Source organism: Benincasa hispida, chromosome 4 (assembly GCF_027475165.1).
Source record: "Benincasa hispida cultivar pf3 chromosome 4, pf3_genome.v1.1, whole genome shotgun sequence".
Lineage (NCBI taxonomy): Eukaryota > Viridiplantae > Streptophyta > Magnoliopsida > Cucurbitales > Cucurbitaceae > Benincasa > Benincasa hispida.
This window is the reverse complement of record NC_143481.1, coordinates 34,934,205-34,943,645: the sequence shown is the minus strand read 5'-3', so window position 1 is coordinate 34,943,645 and position 9,441 is coordinate 34,934,205.

Sequence of the window (9,441 nt, the reverse complement as noted above, 5' to 3'; positions counted from 1 at the left end):
TGAAAAACAATTCTTAATAATAAGTTTCAAACACCAAAACTAAACATTAAGAGGAGCATGAAAAGAACTCTAAATCTCATGATGTGGAAGCGTAAACACTAGTCCCAATGGCTCGATCATGAATCCCGTTGCGCCATCGCCGGTGCATCTCTATCCTTACCTGAAACATCAACATAAGAAAGAATGAGTATGAAATACTCAGTAAGTAGCCCCACCACTGGGGTCAGCCTAGGCATCTATGTCCTCTAGATACCCGCATATGGCATATAAATACATGTAACAGACAAGAGACTGAGTCCTATTCTATTGTAGTTAAGTATGTCCACAAAACTGATGAGTCCCGAAGGAAACACAAAACTGGTGAATCCCGAAGGAAACACAAAACTGGTGAAACCCGAAGGAACCACAAACTGATGAATCCCGAAGGAAACACAACTAATCAATTAGGATATTCACACAGTCTTAACGTGCTAAGATTCAACATTGTACAGTTCTAAAACATACATAAAAATCCTTGATACCATGGCTTCATCACATACACATAATTCTTAATATCATATTATACATCATCCATGTATAACTTACATCATAAATCCACAACATGCAAGTATGCCTCAACACCAGCAGATCAGACCTCGACATATGAAAACACATACTATCACATACTAACGATCAAGTACTTAGGTGTGTATGTAAACAAATCAGAATTTGTGCCAGAACATACTTTGATTCAGGTCATACTGTCAATCAACATGCTAACATTTACCATAACATACACTTATCATGCTAGCATACAACTAAATCCTGGCCCGTGGGCAGTTCCAGTGGTAAGATTACTTACCTCAATCGAAACTTTATGGATAACGAAGCTCCGACGGCCAAACTATAACGGAAACTAGAAGTAGCGGCCCTAACACTGAAAACAACTCAAACAATTTCAGTTCAACCATAACAGCAACACTTCAGACCCAAGTCCAAAATATTCAAAAACTTACCCAAAGGATGAAGGTCACTTCCAATTTCCCTTAACGGTGCTCCCTCTAAATTCCAAGTTTCGCTAAAACTCACCTTCAAATAAAAACCCAACAACTGTGAATCAAAATGACGAAACCCAACGTTAATGGCTAAGAGATCGAACTGATCTACCACAACCTTACCTAGAGCAGGTCCGACGGCGACAAGAAAGACAGCCGACGACGGTTCTGTGTCTGGCGAAGTGTGAAGAAGCAACAGCTGGTCGAATCTGAGCCGGTGAGGTGTAAGGGAACGACATCTGGACAGATCTAAGCCGGTGAGGTGCTGCGATTGACGAGGAGTCTCTCTCGCGCGGCGGCGGGTCTGATGAGAAAGTGAAGGAAACGCGACGTTCGGATCTGAATGGCAGTGAGAGAGGCGCACGTCGTTCGAAATGGTAGAAAGGGAGATGCGGCAGTGAAAACTGGGCAGTGAGGGAAACAGCGTTCGTGGGTTTGGGAGGAAAGAAGAAGAAAAAAAAATTGGGGGGTTTTGCCATTTGAGGAAGAAGAAGGAGAGTGTTTGTGGGGTTTTTTTTTTTTTTAAAGAAAAGATAATAATAAATGTAGGATTGATGGGGGTTTTAAAATATAATAATTAAAAAAGAATGTGTAATTATAATAATTTCTTTCCATTTCGAAAGGAAAATTAATTCCTGCCATAACCTTCACATTGAAATTCAAAATTTAATAATTTTAATTTTTCTGCCAAACCCAAATTCCCACATTTATACTTGAGATCCAAAATTCTAAAAATGCCCTTCAACCAAGAAATTATTGAATTACCAAGGATAACGTTACTGAAATTACATTATTATATAAAAAAAATGTGTGGGATGTTACATTCTTCCCTCCTCAAAGAACTTTCGTCCTTGAAAGTTAAAACACTCCGAGTGTTACACTAAGAGTTGAATTATTGAGCTATTCATGCTGAAAAAGACATATCCTTTTTAGTAAAAAACATTAATCTTTTAAATCCAATCAAGTTTAGCAAAAAATCTAATAATGTACCCTTCATCATTATATTTTGCAACGATATTTCAATGGTTTAGAATAACCTTCACCGAGGGGTGATCGACTATTCCTCCATTGAACCAAGACTATCTTGACTAGATACTATCACCAGAATAACTCTTATCCCTATAGTAACTCAGTTATCGCTACTTTGGTCAAGAATTTACTAACACTTAGTAATTCTCGTAAGTGTGACCCTCCATTTTTAGACCTCAAAGATTGAAATCATTATGCTCCTAAAGTTGGAAAGACAAGAATGAAAACGGACCTGAGAGACCCTATCAATTTCTAGAGTTTGCGAAGTTCCAAATCCTATAATACAGGCCTTCGATTGGCAAGGTCGCTTCAAGGCAGACATGCAAGTGCATTATAGGAATCTCACGGTGCGACCTAATGGAAGAGACCGTAATATGTGTTGACACACTTCCTTCTCCCACTTACTATGAACAACTTCCTCTATTCACCTTGGTATTGACTCATGCAAACACTCTCTGACTGAAGTCCGCTCCCATAACGGCCCAAAGCCAAGCATGAATCTCACGGTGTGAACTCTCAAGGACCTTAGAGCTAAAAGTACATTACTTCTCTCCAGTTGAAGTGTTCTAGACGGTTAGGGTACAAAATACTTAGCGATACATTTCGGCTAACTAAACATATCCTAAGTCTAGATGATTCATTCGAGTATAACTTTTATACTGGATTTTTAACCTACGATGTCTAGGTGATAAACAAATTTTATTACCTTACACTGCTCACGCATGCTCATAAAACCGGTTTAACCTAACTCAGACGCCAGCTCGATCTCCAAGTAGTAGGTGTTCCGTGAACCGTCAACTTAAAAACTTTCAACCTTAGTCATCTTATCTGACTTTTGGCCAAGATCTTGCCGGGTGAGTTTTCTTGTAACTTTCGGTTTTACAAGATATCGACCTATTTTCTATGAAAATTGGGATTGCTTGAAGTTTAACCCTAAGTAAGCATGCATCTTATCTTTGTTATAGATTTTAGAAGTCTAGGTTATTTTATAACAATTATAAAATAAATTATAACAATTATAACCCTAGAGCATTCATCTATAATATTCTTCCTTCAAACAAAGATGCTTTAATATAACACTTATATTAAAACTAAGCATGCATAGTATATATTTTATAACACTTATAAGATATAACAAATGCATGTCACATGCTTTTCCTATGGTGGGGTTTTAAAACTATATGGCATACTATATGCACACATAATCAAACAACATTATACATCACATGCATAATAGGTAAACAACACTAAAGTGGACGGATTTTGGCATTAAAAATAATCAAATAACTAATTTATTACAGAAATCAGCAACCAGCTTCTCGGAACCAACTTCATACACTTTGAACCATCTGGAACCGCTCAGAAACCACTCGAACCGGCCTAAAAACTCCAAAAACCAAGTTGAACCGGTCAAACCAGCTCAATCAGGTCAAACAAACTGGTCTGGACTGGCTGGTCAACACCCGCTGGCGCAGTCAACGGAGGCGTGGGGCGGGTCGGGTTGATAGAATGCTCGGGTCGTGGAGCGCGAAAGCCTGAGCAGGTGGGCGGTGATACTAGGTCGGCGGGCAGAGAAAACCAGGTCGGAGCGCAAAACAGGCCAGATGAAAACTTTGTAGACAGCTGGTACGCGCGGGCTTCTCCGAACCGGGTCAAATCGTTGGGCTGGCGGGTCGGGTCTAGGAGCATTTTCGGGTCTATAAGCCATTTTTCTCCAAATTTGAAGTTGTCCTCTCTCCCGGAATGAAGCAATTAAAACCTAATTTCAACTCTAATGACTCCAACAAATTTACAGACCCCTTTTCACACATTAATGCTCATAAACATATGAGCAATTACAAATTTCCACAAGAAATTTAGAGAAAAACAATGCCAAAATCATAATAAGTCCACTTTAGTTCATATTTCATTCAACACTTGAATCGAAAGGAAAAAAAACACCCACCAAAAGCAATTAAGCGTAATTAAAGCATGTTCTGATACCATATGATGGAACACGAGACATACGTAACGGAATAAAGATCTAATTACACTCTAATTGCTTTTAATTTAAAGGAAAAAACACATGCAATTGAAGGAAAAAACAGTAAATTAGAAAATTACCTTTGAAACTCCCGAAAATCGCTTTTCCTCGCTGAATCTCGACCCGAACTCTTCAAGACCACCACTAGAGTTGACCTACTATCCTCTAGACTCAGAACCGGATTGTGGGACCCGGTGGATGAAGAAACTGAGAGAGAGAAAGAAATGGAAAAAGAAATGGATTTTTGGGTTGGGTTTTGGGTTATGAATTTTCCTCAAAATAGTATGTTTTTTTCAGCCCAAATTTGAAAACAATTTTGGCAAAATGGGCAAAAGTTTTTAATACAAATTCAAAGTCCATATTTATAAAAAAATGCCATGCAAAAATTGCATGAAATCAATTCATAAAAACCCAATACTTAGAATCCACTATCTAAGTGGGATTAATGTCTCCATTATAAGACAACACCTAGCCCACTATCTTGTTAGTGGAATTATCCAACAAAAGTTTGGATTTTCCCACTAACTTTAGTCAAAGGGCAAAATAGTCATTTTGTCAAAGTCAAACTTTGACCAAAATTTCAACATTTTGACTTTTTATGATTTTTTCCGTGTTGACTAATTTTGACCTCCCGAGCATGAATCTGTAGTCATTTTCTAGAAATTCAAATCACATTTGAATATAAGGTCGGTCAAAATTTGACTTTTCAAAGTCAAAAGTCAACTCTTTGACTTTTTACATCTTTGACCATTTCTATTCTTTCCGAGCTTCTGAATATGAACGTATTCATATTCTTGATATTTAAATCACATTTAAATATTAAAGCTGTATCTCTAAACTAAAAAACCGATCACTATATCACATATACTTGTCGATTTCTCTCTCTTCACCTAATTCAAATAATTCGAATTATTCTATCATATTGTTCTAAGTGTATTCCATATGAGCTAGTAGGGGAACCTAATGAACCTATAAATCACGGGCTCCAATGATCCGAAATTAGCTGGCTAAACTCTTTAGACAAAGCTAATCAACATTCGTTAACTAACGAGTCATTCCACTATAGTTCCGTAGTTGCACTCCCCTCACTATAGATATATTTGTGTCCATTTGATATAACCATGATTAGTAAGGTAATCCTTCACAGGTTGTTCTTAATCTCGGTTGGGTCATAAAAACCGTTTTACCCCCAAGACTACGTCTTGTTCCTTAAGTTCCACTGATCCTCTAATGAACAATTGGTTTAAGGTCCAACTTATAAACCAAATCCCTCTCGGGCTAAGGAGAGGGTGGGGCTCATTGTTCAAGATCTGGATTCAATACTAAAGGGAACAACCTATCTACTATCCCTATAACGGGTAGGAGTAAATTTCGTCTTGCACCCTATGTTCCCAGCTATCCACCTGATCTTACCCCTGAAATGGGAGGCTTATTGGGCCAGCGATAATGAGTTGCCCTCACCTATGCAAATCTAAGGATAATTCCAAGTGAACAGGAGTTCATAGTTAGCTCAGGATTAAGATTAAGTTACCTAGGTCATCAATTAACGAAATAGTCAGTTTTATACATAAAACGACATTTAAAACGTAAAAAGTGACTATTTCATGGTTCAGTCTTATGCAAACTCATTGCATAGGATGACCCTACTCACATATCTCTATATGAACGATTCAGGATTACAACGTTTATACTAACTACAAAGTGAGTTGCACCCATAGTGTCCTCAGAAAAAGGTGCCCAACCTTATTCATATACTATAGACCATTTTGGCTATATATTTGAACTTGATCCACCTTTATGTCACTACATAAAGTTCAAACTACATTAAATAGCCTCAGGACCTTAGTTTATTGGATTCAAGATTACAATTTCAATAACAACTTTATCGAAAAACAAAACAGAATATTTTTATTAATTTACAAACTATGAGTTTTAGGACATAAAATCCAACACTATTAGCGAACGACTGCAATAGGCCCATTCAGGGCTATGCGTCGCCCAACCTCTATGATTTCTCCCTGGGAATCATGAGGCCCGCTCTTGACGGATCGAGATTCAAAATGAAACTAGTGATGTTGTAGATGTTCCAAACTACCGAACAGTTTGATGGTATGCGTGGCGAGGATCCGCACGCCCACCTCCGGAGTTTCATTGAGATCTGCAACACGTTTGTGTTCCCTAACAGCTCTGCTGAGGAGGTTTGACTAACTTTGTTTCCATTTTTCGTTGTGTGATCAAGCACGAAAATGGGCTTATTCTCTCGAACCAAGGGAGATTACGTCATGGGAGCAAAGTAGTTGAGAAGTTTATGAAAAAGTACTTCCCTACGACGGAGAATGCCAGAAGAAGGAAGTTGATCACCAATTTTGAATAGGATACTAACGAATCGCTCAGCAATGCTTGGGCAAGGTTTAAAAGGTTGGTAACAGATTGCCCGCATAACGGCTTACCAGACTGCTTACAGATGGAGATTTTCTACCACGAATTAAACCCTGCATCGTAGACGGCTGCCAATGCGGCAGTAGCTAGAGATCTACTGGATAAAACTTATGATAAGGCCAAGAATATCCTTGAACGCATTTCTAAAAATCATGAAGACTGGAGAGAAAGTGATCAAAGATTGAGAATCAAGGACAGTGACACGAATAATGGGGCCATTACATCCCTTCAGAGTCAAATGACTACAATGATGAACTTGATACAGGGAATCGCAATCAATAGCCCAACAACGTATAGTGGGCAAGTGAACGCAATCAATCAGAAGACCGCAAGTTGTGCTACTTGCAGTGAAGGAATGCCCGCGAAACCCATAGTTAGTCTATTTTGTGAAGAATAATCCATTTTTTAACACATACAACCCTGGGTGGAGAAGCCACCCTAACTTCGCATGGAAGAATCAACAGAAAAATTTTCAATCAGTGGCGCAAAAAGAAGAGCCACCCGAATTTTTCTCGCGAACCAACGGTCAAACGCATAATCAAGCCAGCAGTTTGTAGGCGTCGCAATCTTCCTCTTTGGACGGTTTGTTGAAGCAATATATTGAAAGGAACGAAATAGTGCTTCAAAATCAAGCAACGTTCATCCACAACCTGGAAATTCAGATAGGCCAGATCACGGGCGAACTCAAGAATACACCGCAAGGAGTATTGCCAAGTTCAACGAAACTCCCGCACAACCCAGGGGGTATGGGAAAAAAGCAATGTCAAGTTATGACGTTGCGGAGCGAAAAGACTGTGGCGAGGAAGAAGAAGAAGCCTAGCCGGACTATTCCAATTGTGCTGGAACCAAAGATTGCAATGACTCGAGGAGAAACTGAAGAAAATGAGGCGAAAGAACCAGAGATTGCGTCCACCTCAGAGCAGAAAGAACAGGGGACCGGAGAATACAGCTGCCACCATTCCCTCAGAGACTCAAAAAGAAGAAAATTGATTAGGTACAGTATCAACGCTTCATGTGTTAAAACAGTTGCATATTAACATTCCGTTCACTGAAGCAATTGAGGAGATGCCCGCATATGTGAAGTTTCTAAAAGATATGGTGACAAAGAAGAGAAGCACTGGTAAGTTCGGAATGGTGGCTTTGACATAAAGTTCAAAATCTATAATCCCACCAAAAATGCACGACCCTGGAATTTTCACTATACCTTGATCTATTGGAGGTTTATACATCGGTTAAGCGCTATGCGATCTTGGGGCCAGCATCAACTTGATGCCCCTATCAATTTTCAAGCAGCTGAATGTGAGGTAGCTTGCGCTCACGACGGTGACTCTCCAATTAGCGGATAGATCTCTTGTACATCCAAAGGGGAAGGTGAAGGATGTTCTAGTTATGATTGACAAATTTATATTACCAGCAGACTTCATCATCCTGGACTATCAAGCAGAAAATGATGTGCCCATCATCCTTGGGCGACCATTTTTATCGATCGGATGCGCCCAGATTCATGTGCACAAAGGAGAGATCACGTTGAGCGTGAATGGACAGAAGCTCAGGTTTGACATTATTGATAACGGCCAGAACTGCACATTATTACAATGTTAAGTTATTAAACAATGAAGGTTTGCGTTGATAAAATATGTTAGATTGCGTCCAAAAATCATTGAGTTCATAACATTGCGGTCGCATGCGTTCATCGCATAGAAACAGTTAATTTTTGTATTTTTATGCAGAATATGCGTTGACACAAGGCGGAAAGCGCGATCACAAGAAATCAATGGTTGAGCGCAGCATTACCGTAAGGCTTTGCGGTGATTTGTGCTTGCAAACATCTGCTCAAGAAGGATTGCCACATAGAGCCGACGTAACTTGGTGGGCGCATCTAGTTGAAAAGCATAATTAATCACGATGGGACAGAAAGCTGATGACGGTCGAATCCGAATTAAGTTGACAAGCCGCTAACGATAATAAGTACACTCAGCTTTTCGGTGACAAATATTCAGCGCATTAGTCAGAGAATTAAAGCCATCCCATCTATGCAATCATAAGAGAGAAGCCGCCTTTCACCCCGAAGCTCTATAAATACCGAAGGCAACCTTCATAAAAGGGGTTCAACTAGTTCAGCAAGTTTGAATACTTAGAGAATTTTTCCCTTAGAATAGCCTTGTTCTTAGTTTTTCTTTTATTTTAAGGCGGAGTGAGAGAAGGGAAGAGACGTCGGAAGATCGCTCAGACCAACTCGAGAGAGAACCCAGAGGCGTGGAAAAGTAGAGAGCGGACCAACTCTCGCGAGAGCGAGATTATCTTTTGAACAGAGTAGAAAAGACAGTGTAAAAGCCTTGGAAAGCAAGAGATTGCTACCAGGCTCTTTATTCTCTTCTTGCATTGTTATTTTGTATTTCAACTTTATATCTATACAATGGAATTTCTTTATCTACATCTGTTCACTCTTTTAGCACACATGAGTAGCTAAACTTATCGAATGGATTGAGAAGAACTAAGCTAACATGACTTAGGATCTTCATTGCATGCGATTATCTTGTTTTATGTTGTGCCCAACACCCCTTTAGAGCTACTCGAAAGTCTAAAGAAAGAACCTAAGACTTGAGAGAGCTAGGTTAGAATCTAGACTCGAGAGAGCAAGATTAGATCTGCATAAGCAAGAGATAGGGACTTAGAAATAAGCTCTGTTTGTCAACCTGCATCGCATGCACCCTAGAGATAGGTATGATATTATGTGGTCACCTTATTTAGAGGCTTATGTGTAGGTCCTATAGACTCATCGCATATATCGCATGCGTTCTAGCATTAGAAGCCATAACATTTGCGTCGAGAGCTGGTTTACTATTGTATGTATGTTGCATGGTCGCATAACATAAACGCATACTAGGAAGTGTTAGCCGAACCCTTCTCAACCTG